This window comes from Diabrotica virgifera, chromosome 2, assembly GCF_917563875.1.
Source record: "Diabrotica virgifera virgifera chromosome 2, PGI_DIABVI_V3a".
In the NCBI taxonomy this organism is placed as follows: domain Eukaryota; kingdom Metazoa; phylum Arthropoda; class Insecta; order Coleoptera; family Chrysomelidae; genus Diabrotica; species Diabrotica virgifera.
Genome location: NC_065444.1, coordinates 9,261,815 through 9,274,758, shown reverse-complemented (window position 1 = coordinate 9,274,758; position 12,944 = coordinate 9,261,815). Strand labels below are relative to the sequence as shown.

The following is a 12,944-nucleotide window of genomic DNA, read 5'->3' as shown; positions in this document are numbered from 1 at the left end:
TTATATTTTGACCACAAAAGTTGGTAAAAACATTCATTCTAAGCAAAAAACGTTCTATACATTTTTTTTTGATAAAATTAACATTTTTCGATTTATTCGCTATCGAAAGTGTTAGTTTTATATCGAAAAATCAATGTTTTTAATAAGTTTTCTGCTAAAAGCTCCAAAAGTTTTCGGTTTATCAAAACAACTTTACTTAACAAAAATGTACATTTTGAAAAAATAAACAAAACCATTTTTTATAATTTGCTTTAAGACCAATAGTAATCGAGCTATTCTTTATTATATGTTAGCTCTTCTTCGTAAAATGCTAAATATTGTAGTTTCAAAGTCAAAAGACGGGAAAACTATGCATTTTTCGAGGATAACTTGTTCAAGCTAATTTAAAGTATTTAAAAATATCTATCTCCAGAAATAAAAAAAAATAGTCCCTAGCTTTAAAATTAAGTGATTTAGAGTAAAAAGAATGTCAGTCCCTATTTTTTCAGCGAAAAAGTGATCGGAAACTCTCCACACTAATTAAAATTGGTCATTAACCTTATTTGGTCTGCTTAATTTATGTATTATTAATATTTTCTAGAGGTTTTACCGGCTTAGAATGATTAGTTTTAGAAAAAATTAAATTAAAAGCGAATAACGAATTTTTGTAGTTTGGTAAAAAATTCCCTTTTCTTCAGAATAGAAAGATTAGCATCAGATACAAAAAAATATTTAAATATAAAATTGTAGCTTATTTAATTTCCAAGAACTTGGTTTACAAAAATTTTTTCTACGGTAAAAATTGAGTGAGCTATTGAAAATTAAAACTTGTAATAACATAACATGCAAAAACCACCTCTACCGACCCTTTCAAAGTCACCTCTTTTTGCGAATGAGGACTTTCAAAGGATTTAATATTAATAGCCTTATAGGTCCTGTAAAAAGCTACAAAATTCTTTTTTAACAAACTTTCTAGAATAAAAAATAAAAAAGTTGAGGTTAAAAAATCAATATATTTAAAAAAAAGGGAGATATCTAATTGGAAGCATAATAATGTAAGTTAGCGGTGTTCCTAGTCATCAGCCTTATTTATTATTCTTTATTTATGTATTAGTAATACATTCCAGAAGTTTGACTGGCTAAGAATGATAAGTTTAAAAAATGGAGTTAAAAGCGAATAACGAATTTTTGTAGTTTGGTAAAAAATGCGTTTTTCTTCAGAACAGAAAGATTAGCATCAGCGATACGAAAAAATATTTCAATATAAAATTGTAGCTTATTTAATTCCCAAGAACTCGGATTGCAAAACTTTTTTCTACGGCAAAAATTGAGTGAATAGTAAATGAGTATAATACCGAAAAACATTGATTCTTTCGATGTAAAACTAACAATTTCGATAGCGAATAAATCGAAAACTATTAATTTCATCAAAACAATGTATAGAACATATTTTGCTTAAAATTAATGTTTTTATCAACTTTTGCAGTCAAAATATAATAAAAAATTTCCACCCCCGAAATGGGGTGGTAACCACCCCATGGTAAAAGCGCCTTTCGGCATTATATAGATTTTAATCCTTGGACTATCCACTACTTATTCTCAAATTTTCTAGCAAATCGATCCATTCTGTAAAAATTGCGAGGTGAAAAGATTCGGTTCCTGGACTGTAAAAAATCGAAATGTTAACGTTTTTTTCCTCGAGAAAAGTCAAAGCGGAAACCAAGTCTTCACGCCAATCAACATGGCTTGTACGATACATATATAAGACAGTCAGATCTTCGTGTTTGCAGACCATTTAAGCGAAAAAATTGGCAGCTTGTTTTTATTTCTTGTGATAAGGGTTTGAACAGGGACATATTATATACGTGTGAGTTACAAGGGTTAGTTGTTTCCTTTGGTCCGGAAACAAGGAATTTGTCGTCTTGTATCGATGATAAGCAATAAGTTTTATATAAAGATGGACGTCCTATGAAATTTTAGATATATTTTGTATTAATATTGGTAAGTATTTATATTTTATTTTACTTTAATGAAGTGCATAACAGAAGTAAATATTCAATAAATTAAAAAAGACGAGAACTATACATATCATGAGGTTGAGGGGTAAATTCCTTTCGAATCTGCTCTATTTTGGCTTAAGTTCGTGTAATGTCTGTTCTGGGTTGTTCAGTGTTTGTTTTATTTTATGCTATAGACACTGTTTTAATGACATTTGGGTCAGGATTGTTAGAAGCAATGCCGCATCTAGATATTTGCCTTGGAGGGGGCGGAAAACTTGTTTGGGGGACTTCCAATGGAACACCAATCACAAGACATGAAAAAGATAAACCTAAACTTATAACTGCATTAAGTTCGCTCAATTTTTCTAAGTAGGGTGTTTATTGGGCACAATTTGTAAATCTAGAGTTTAGCTTTCATGAGAGCTACGTATATGTTTATGATTCAACATTTTTTTCTTTAATTTTGGACCGTGTTGATAGGCAATTTTCCCTACTCCCCTCGACCGTAGATTCGCCACAATATATTCGCCGATCCGGAATAAGAATGACAAAAAGTCAAATTTCTCAGTAGAGCCAAAAAACGATTATGAAATATTTAAAATAAGGATTAAATGAGGAGTAATCGTCCAGGAGCATCGGTATGGCGTTTATTCTTAAAATGATGGCTTTTATTTTTATCTCTATTGGTTCGAATTTCATTATCTTAATTTAATCACTCCTTTTTCAAAACGTTTTATAGTTGCTTCATTCTTCATCTAAAAATTTTTAAATATTTAAAATAGTCTAGGCTAGGATACTACCCAGAACAATGGAAAGTTGCTCGAATTATTCTCATACCTAAGCCAGGGAAAAATAAAACTCAGACCATAAAACTCATACAGACCAATAAGCCTGCTACCTGTTCTATCAAAAATCTTGGAAAAACTTCTCCTTAAACAATTACCCCCAGTTATAGAAGAAAGGAAACTAATTCCCCAACACCAATTTGGGTTCAGAACACAACAGGGAACGATAGAACAGGTACATAGACTGGTAAAATACATCAGAAGTGATTTAGAAAATAAAAGGTATTGTTCTGCTGCATTCCTGGATATTGGTCAGGCCTTCGACAAGGTATGGCATGATGGTATGCTCTTTAAACTAAAGAAAAACCTTCCCCATCCTTTTTATCAAATCCTAAAAAGCTATATTTCCAACCGACATTTCCTAGTCAAGCAGGATAATGAATACACAAGCCTAAGACCAATAAAAGCCGGAGTACCACAAGGAAATGTCTTGGGACCGATATTGTACTTGCTCTACACTGCTGACCTACCCACAAGTAACAGAACAACGTGTGCAACTTTTGCTGATGACACTGTTGTACTAGCCTCTTACCATGATCCAAATACAGCATCCGGAATCCTTCAGAAAGACCTTAATAATATACAAAGATGGCTTAAAAAATGGAAGATAAAGGCAAATGAGAGTAAATCCATCCATGTAACCTTCATCATGAAAAGACAAACATGTCCATCTGTAACACTAAATGAAACGCAACTCCCACAAACCGATACTGTCAAGTACCTAGGAATCCATCTTGATAGGAGATTAACTTGACAAAAGCACATTTTTACAAAAAGAAAACAACTAGGATTAAAATTCCGAGAAATGTACTGGATCATCGGTCGTAAATCTCAACTATCTCTCGAAAACAAACTGCTGATATATAAATCTATATTAAAACCAGTGTGGACCTATGCTATCCAACTTTGGGGGATATCCAGTCAAATTAACCTAGAAATACTGCAGAGATTCCAGAACAAAGTCCTTAGAACAATGCTGAATGCCCCTTGGTACGTGCCAAACTTTGTGATAGAGCAAGACCTCAATGTGCCATAAAAACATTAATAACAGAATATTACAAAAAATATTCTAAGAGACTAGAATCTCATCCAAACGAGTTAGCCAGCAACCTCACTGATGACCACAATGATGTACGACGCCTGAAGAGATTCAAAGTAGTGGACCTACCAAGAAGATTCGAATAATCTGTGATAACTAAACTTTTAACTTGTTTTAATTTAATTTATGTAAAGAGGGTGATCACTGGATCTCCCTCTACAGGTCAAATTTTCAATTTTTGTCAAAGAATTTACCTATTGTTCTTAGTTAAGGACAGATTGTAAATATTACAACAATAATAAAAAAAAATATTTAAAATAGTGATCAGATAAAGAGTTACCATCCGGAGCATCGGTATGACGTTTATTCGTACAATGATGGCTTTTAGTATTCATCCCCATTATCTTAATTTAATCCCCCCGATTTTCATCTCTATATACAGTTGCGTCATTCTTGGTCTTAAGATTTTTTTGTACAAAAAAACTACTTTTTAATATTTAGTATGCCGTTTATTCTTAGAGCGATAGCTTTTATTTTCATCCCTATTTGTCCGAATTTCATTATTTTAATTTAGTCCCCCCATTTTCAACCCTATTTACAGTTGCATCATTATTCATCTGAAACAAGGTCTAAAATGGTACGTATTTCAATAACGACGCACTACCCTGTAGTGGCTCAGCACATAGTTACAGTTCTGTCGCTTTTGTATCATCTGTACACAGCATTAAGTTATTTACGCAATAAATAGGAATTGAGAAAATTTGCAGTTACGTCATTCCTGTTCCGGACCGGCGATATAGTATTTTTTATTAATACCCAGATTAGTAACATAATGGAATTCTAGATAAATAAAAAAACATCCAAAATTAAAATGAAAATTAAAAAAACAACAATGAAAGCTGAGCTAAAAAGAATATTATATTATTTTACTCTATTATAATAAAAATCGTTAAAAAAAATTATAGGGGAGTGCATATAGATTTTCACTTCGGAAAAAATCAAACAAGATAAAACTTTTTGTAATTTCATTAAAAGGAAATAGTAGCGATCAACAGGTAGCGAAAACGCGTTCCAAGATTGCGGCTGTAATTTTGAATATTTTTTCGAGAAATTTCGCACACGTATTCGTAATATAATAAACAATGGCGGTACAGAGCCCAATTTGAAAAATATATTAATATGTGGAAATTACTCTGTAATTAAGTACAATATTAAAAAAACGAGCCAGTACCGCCTTTAAGAAGAACAAAAAAATAGACTTTCTTCAAATAAACTTCATCATCCGATGCCTAGATTTTGTGTCATTTTGGAACTACTAAAATTTTTTATTTCACTAGTAGTTCCAAAATGACACAAAATCTAGGCATCGGATAAAAAAGTTTTTTTGAAAAAAGTGTATTTGTTTTTTCTTCTTAATGGCGGTACAGGCTCGTTTTTTTAATATTTTATTTAATTACAGAGTAATTTCCACATATTAATATATTTTTCAAATTGGTCTCTGTACCGCCATTCTTTATTATATTACGAATACGTTTGCGAAATATTTCGAAAAAATATTCAAAATTACAGCCGCAATCTTGGAACGCGTTTTGGTTACCTGTTGATCGCTACTGTGTCACCTTAAGAAATGTTTATTAAACAACATATCAAAAATTTCTACTCGAGAAGTGGGTGCTTCATTTTTTATTAAACAAAAGAACTGCGAAAATAGATGTTTTTTAATAACTCCGAAAATATAAATTAAAAAAAAACTGACTTGGCCATTGAAAAATTCAGAAAATTTGACAAAAAACCTTATATAAAGATTTTTCTAAAATTAAATCTGTAGCTTCTATAATTTTTTATTTATATCGCTAAAGTCACCCTTCCCACAAAAATTGGCGCACTGTAAACTAGCGTACGGCGAAATGCACGGTTGAGTTATTTTAATGTAATTCTTTAACTAATCGATCAAATAATATTTTACAAATTGAACATGAAAAAAGAATAATTAAGCTATCTTTAAGTTATAATAAAAAGGAACAAAATGTATCGGCATAAGTACGGTGTGGGCTGAAAGTGAGACTTACATGAATTTTGTTTAAAAATGAATTAAAAATGTGTAACTAATACAATTTTTTATAAAACTCTTAATTTTGCACAACTTACCTTTCAATAATTTTACTACACAATTTTTCATTTAACAAAAAAATTCAAAAATTTAATTCAAATGATTCGACGTCTCAAAAAATGTAATTTTTGAAAACTTCATAGTTTTACAGAATTAACACGATTTTAAGACGGTATTACTCAATTTTCAACAGATTTATTACAGTTTTATAGGTGTTTTTTTAAAGCTCAGGATGTAACCTTTAAAATGCATTAAATTATTTTACTTTAGAAATGAAACAAACTATTTCTTTTTGAGAAAATTAAGAAAGATAACAAAAATGTAATACAAAAACCGAAAATTACCAGCTAAAAAAATGTTTATACAAAGTGATCACATCTTTTTTCTTTTATTAAAAATCCCTTAAAAGGGCTACATCACAACAAAACGTTTTCGATTTTTATAAAAAATCATCATCAGTGTTCGATAAACTGGATGCTAGCTGAGCCACAAAAGAAAAATATCTGGGACAACGCATGCCATTAAGTCATTGAAATGTGATCAACTCAATTTGGATCCCACGTGTTGGGAAACCTGTATACTTTACCTTAGGGCATTATCCTGTTTGCCATGTGACCATCACAGGCCTTTTTATTGAAGTATGCACTTTTAAGGCATCTATATTTTATGTAAAGGGTTTTTACCCAGATATTTTTCTTTTGTGGCTCAGCTAGCATCCAGTTTATCGAACACTGATGATGATTTTTTATAAAAATCGAAAACGTATTGTTGTGATGTAGCCCTTTTAAGGGATTTTTAATAAAAAAAATTTTATACCTTTTACAAAGGATTTCTTTCCAATTTTGTGATTGATGGTATACAGCCAACTACAGGAAAACTTTTTCTTTTCCTTGTGGATCTTTTTTCTGTAAAACTTATCTAAAATTCATTTAATAATAAGCTTCAACAATAATAAATATTTAACAAAAAAATTTTTTTAGCTCTTATACAGTATGTCTGCGTAACTTGGAACCTATTGATAACTTTTTTATTTTCAGTCTTACGAAAAAAAGTTATTCTTTATAAAATACTCTGCATCGTATATAATCTAAGATGCAACCATCAAATATAAAATTTTATTAATTTTATACGAGGTATGTCAAAAAATATGAATTTCACTCAAGAGTAAAGTACCTTTATACTTCACAATATCAAAAATTGTTATAAAGTTGTTTGGAATTAAACAATATGTTTCAGTGTTCAACTACATCCTTCTAATTAAAATATTGTGAACAATAAAGGCACTTTACTCTTAAGAGAAATTCATATTTTTTACATACCTCGTATAAAACTGAAAAAGTTTGATATCTGATGGTTGTATCATAGATTTTAGATCAAGTAGAGCATTTTATGAAGAATAACTTTTTTTCGTAAAATTAATAATAAAATAGTTACAATAATTGTAATAAAATGATGATGGGTATCCGTAATTCGAGAAAAAATTGATTTTTTTTTTCGATTAGAATAATGTAATTGTATATTAAAACATAGTTTTTAATTTCAAACAACTTTTCATAATAGCATTTTTGATATTTTGGAATAAAAAGGTACTTTACTCGTTAAAGAAATTCATATTTTTGACATAACTCGTATACAATTGATAAAATTTGATATCTGGTGGATGAGATTTAGATTTTTTACTATCCAGGGTATTTTATAAAGAATAACTATTTTTCGTAAAATTGGTAATAGAAAAGTGCTCCATGTGGTTCCTAGCTACGCAAACATACTGTTGTATAAGAGCTTCTGTATAAGAATTTTCAAATTGTAATGCCATATTAGGATTCAGCATAACCAAAAACAAAATAGAAATATATTTGATCAAAGTAAAATGATGAATTCAACGATATTTTTAAAATTATTTATACAAAATAATTGTTATTGTTTAAAAAATTAATAAACAATTAGCGGCCAAATCTGCGAGTATAACTTTTTACTTTAACATGTATATAAACTAACAAAAGAAGCTTTAGAAAAATATAAGCTTGTTTGAATTATTCCGAAACAATGCATGTTTTCGTTCTAATTGCACTCCCCTATTGAAATAAATCACAACGATAATTTATTTAAAATAAATCCTAAACAGGCGTACATAAAATCTGCAAATTTCAATGAGGTATTTAAAATTTGAGTAAAATATCCGAGTGTGTCATTTAATGGATTTTATATGTTGGGTTATTAAAATTAATGTGATCACTTTTGCTTTCTAAATTTTGACCAAAGCTTTTAGTGCCCTACATATTGAACAAATTTTAATGAAGTATTTCCAGGCTCAAATAAATGAGTCAATCAAATATGGATCAATAAAAACTTATTTTTATTTAGAATAAAACAAAACGTAATGCTAGGGCAGCCCAAGCGAGGATTTTGTGCGTTACTCGAGCGCGTCTGAAAATCACATGGGGAGAAACCTTGTACCCTGTAAAAATACCCCTAGCATATTTGGACTCTTAATAAATGGGCGTGTGTTGAGAGCAGTCTGTAAAAAAATATATCATTAGAAAAACTTGAAAACGTCAGATTAATAAAATGTACGTGGGTGGTCCGACAAGTACCTAGCCTCTCCGCCCAATGACGTAACTGTTGCAAGAAAAATCTACCATCGTGTAATACATTCTTGTAGACGGTCTATGTCAAAATATCAGCCAAATCGGACTCGTAGTTTTGTTTTGACCGCGTGTGTAAAAGGGCGTGTTTGGGGATTTTAGAAAAATGAAGAAAGAGCAATATCAGTCGGTTATTCGACTCTTGTTTCTAGAAGGAAAATCCCGCAGCGAAATCAAAAAGCGCTTGAATTTTGTAAACAGTGACCCTTCTCCTTCGGTGGAAACTGTCAAGCATTGGATTAACGAGTTTTAACGTGGTTGCATGTCGGTTTTTGATAAGTCACTTCCAGTTGCCCCGAAAAGGGCTACCACTGAGGAAAACGTGAAAGAAGTCCACTATCTCGTATTGGTAGACCGCGGACTGAAAGTGCGTGAGATAGCTGAGACAGTAGTCATTTCATAACATCACGTTGGTCATATTCTGCATAAAATTTTGGGCATAAAATAGCTGACGGCGCGATGGCTGCCGCATTTTCTAATTCCGAACAATAAATGCAACCATGAGACCATTTCAGAGCAGTGTCTGAAGCTGTTTAAGGGCCAATTTCTCATATCGAGTTCAACTCCAGTTTAACCTGAACTTCTAGTAAACGTCAGTTTAAAGTCAAAATTGTCTTTCTCAATTCACGTTCAACCGATGGCAGTTTAAACTTGAACGATGCTTGAACGGTGGAATTCGGCCGTTCAAAGATTTCAGAACTCAGTTCAGATGATTCCATGGACTACGCATGCGTTGTATTAACACGAAACGCTGTCATAATATAAATATATCCTATTTTATTACATTAAGCCTAACGATAAACGATAACATTATTTTTGTTTTTATAATATTTATTTATAATTATTAAAATGACTATTTGACTATAAATACTTAAATTTAACTTTATTCAAAAACAGCATAAAAATGGTAGTTTAAAATGGTGACAGTTTTTTACCTTTTGCCATCTATTGCCATTTCTCGAAAGCTGTAGAACGAGCGCTGACATGAACGCGCAATGAGAAATGCATTTCAAACAAAACCACAGATCACGGGTGAACCTGGTTCAACTGAACTATAGATTAACGCAGGTATGAGAAATCGACCCTAAAAGTAATCAAAATGATTTTCTACGTTGTTCCATAACCGTCGACGAAACATGATTCCACTGGTGTACACCACTCACGTAGGAACAGTCGATACAGTGGACGTCACCTCGCGAACGTGCTCCGAGGAGGGAGAAGACTGTCCTATCGGCCGGAAAGGTGATGGCCACCATTTTCTGGGATTCACAAGGTGTGATCTACATCCACTTCCTGGAAAAGGACAAAACGATCACAGGGCTTTACTGTGCTGCATTATTGGCCCAATTCGACGCCGAATTTAAGAAAAACAGCCCCAATTGAAAAAAAAATACTATTCCACCATGACAACGTTCTGGCTCACACCTCCTCCATTACCATGGCCAAATTGGTCGAGATGAGCTACAAACTACTGTTTCATCCAACGTATTCTCCAGATTCGGGCCTGTACGACTTCTTTTTGTTTCCAAACTTAAAAAAGTCACTCATCGGGCAAAAATTTAAGTAGAATAAGGAGTCCATCACCGCCACTGCAGCCTACTTTGCAGACCTCGAGAAAAGGTATTCTTCAGACAGGTTAAAGAAGGTGGAGTATCACTTGGTCAAGTGTATCGAGCTAAAAGGAGATTACGTTCAGAAATAAATCGCCACTTTTCCAAAATTTTCGTTTTTCTTTTGAAGGCTAAGTACTTATCGAATCGCCCTAGTAAGTTAGGTATATGCAGAACAGTGTATATTTTTACAGTGCAGAACAGTGTAAATGGGCAAGTGAGAGAGTTTTACAAAAGAAAGCGAATAGTTAGCGAAATGAACATCAGACCGAAAAACTGAAAAATACGTGTTCAATATTTTTCAAAAATCTATCGAATGACACCAAATACGACCCCCACGGAGGTGGGGTAGGGGGTTATTTAAAAGTCTTAAATAGGACCCTCATTTTTATTATACATTTGGATTCGTTTTGTAAAAATAAGTAACTTTTATTGGAGGCGGTATTATGGATAGATGGCGCTATAATCATCAGCATAAATAAAGGTAAAATCGAGGTCTGCAGAGAAATTGGAAGGAAGCAGATGCCATGGTTCACTAGTATTTGGGATTAAACAGGAATACGCAGTGCTGAACCACTATCCAATTAGCTGAATATCGTGAAAAACTCGCCAATATAATTGCCAACGTTAGAAGGACCTAATATGACATCGAAAGAAAAAGAAGATTCGGTCTCAAGAAATTTAAAAAAAAATTTACGTTCTCGTTTTTAATTACCTTGCATAGTAGGTATCTTCAACAACAGTATCCATAAAATATTAAAAGTTTCATTAAAATGGACCATAAAAAAATATTTAAAAAATCGGCCAATGTTTGAAAGTTAAATAGTCATATCTCGTAAAACACTCGCGAAACACTCAAAGTAAAAACAAAAAACGAAATAACAAGGCTCAAAATATTGTATAATAATTGGGTATATCCTTTTTCAGATATTAATTACGGCAAGTCTCTCTAAAACATCTAATTAGAAGTCCTAATATTACGGGATCCGAATAGAAGGTCGAAATGAACTCATCTGCTTGCCGGATGAAACATTTTTTTTATTTAACTTCATACATCGACAAATAGGGCCAGCATAGGTTGCCTATCAAAATCGTCTCATAGCTATCCTTAAGGGGGGGGGCAGTAGGGGTTGAAATCAACATTTTAAGCACATTTTTATGATTTTTTTTTTGAAAGTATGAGAGAATAATTTTATTTTAAAATTAAATAATAATATTAAATGTAATTCAAAGAATATTTAAAAAAAAAATCAAAAAGCAATATTGAAAAATAAGCCAACAGTCGTTAATTTTTAAAGACACCTCAAAAAAACAATGAATCAATGAACGGAATTTATCATTGGATCATGGTAGAAAAAATTCAAAAAGATTTTATTAGCTTAGTCAAGTTTCTTTGAGTTTTAATGATATTTGACTATTTAGTACAACTCAGAAGTCAAAACAACGAATTTTTTTACAGGAAAAAGAGTGAAAATGTTATTGCTAAACAAAATATAAGCATAAAACAAAAAATATCGCATAAAAATAAAATAAAAAAATAGTGTTACCTCAAGGAATATCTAAAGAAAATATGTACATAATCCCAGGTGAGTTGGTCAAGTAGTTTTTGAGTTATAATGTCTACATGCTTTGAAAAAAGCAGTTTTGAATAAAACGCTTTTAAAGTATTGTCAACTTTTATTTTCAATTTTTTTTGTCTGTCAAATCGTAACGTGATGCACACCGGAATATGTTTTTGAATCGCGGGGTAATGTACAAAAGAAAATGAGAACAGCTGTTGACCGTTTCTCACTACGCTCAAGCTCGCTGGCGCTAAGATGCTGCAAATCTAGTCGAAGGTAGGGAGATAATGTTGAATATCCCTGTCTTTGACTCGCTTTGCAGCTGGTTCGCGTCAGCACGCTTGAATGTAATGAACAACAGTCAACATCTGTTTTTATTTTCTTTTGTAAATTACTCCGCGATTTAAAAATATATTCCGGTGTGCATCATTTTACGATTTGACAGACAAAAAAGAAATTGAAAATAAAAGTTAACAATACTTTAAATGCTTTTTCCTCAAAACTTCTTTTTTCAAAGGCGTTAGAGATTGTAACTCAAAAACTACTTGACTGACCCACCTGGAATTTTGTATATATTTTCATTAGACATTCCTTGAGGTAACACTCTCGATATATTTTTTGTTTTATGCTTATTTTTTATTTTAGAATAATAAATATATTAATTTTAGCCCTTTTTTGTGCAAAATATTTCGTTGTTTTGATTTCTGAGTGATACCAAAAAAGTCAAAAATCGTTATAAATAATAAACTCGACAGAGTTATCTCGATAAATATATAAGCTAATAAAATCTTTTTGAATTTTTTGTTTACCATGATCCATTTCGGATGCCAACCGCAAAACCCATTTTTTTTTCGAGGTGTCTTTAAAAATTTGCCACCGTTGGCTTATTTTTTTATATTTTTCCTTGAATTTTTTTTGAGTATTCATTGAATTATACTTAATACGCTTATTTAATTTAAAAATAAAATAATTTTATCATACTTTCAAAAAAAAAATCGCAAAAATGTGCTTGAAATGTTGATTTAAACACCTAAGGCCCCTCCTTAAGGATAGCTATGACACGATTTTAATAGGCAAACCATGCTGGTCGTATTTGACTATGTATGAAATTTAATAAAAAAAATGTTTCATCCGGCAAGCAAATGGGTACATTT

The 12,944-nt window shown here is 31.5% G+C and overlaps 1 protein-coding gene across 1 annotated transcript in view; it reads left to right on the top strand.

The window, feature by feature from the left end:
* The window catches only part of LOC114328633 (cell adhesion molecule Dscam2), a 384,871-nt gene that overhangs the window by 54,505 nt on the left and 317,422 nt on the right, over positions 1–12,944 (top strand). The gene's annotated exons all lie outside the window — the stretch shown is intronic.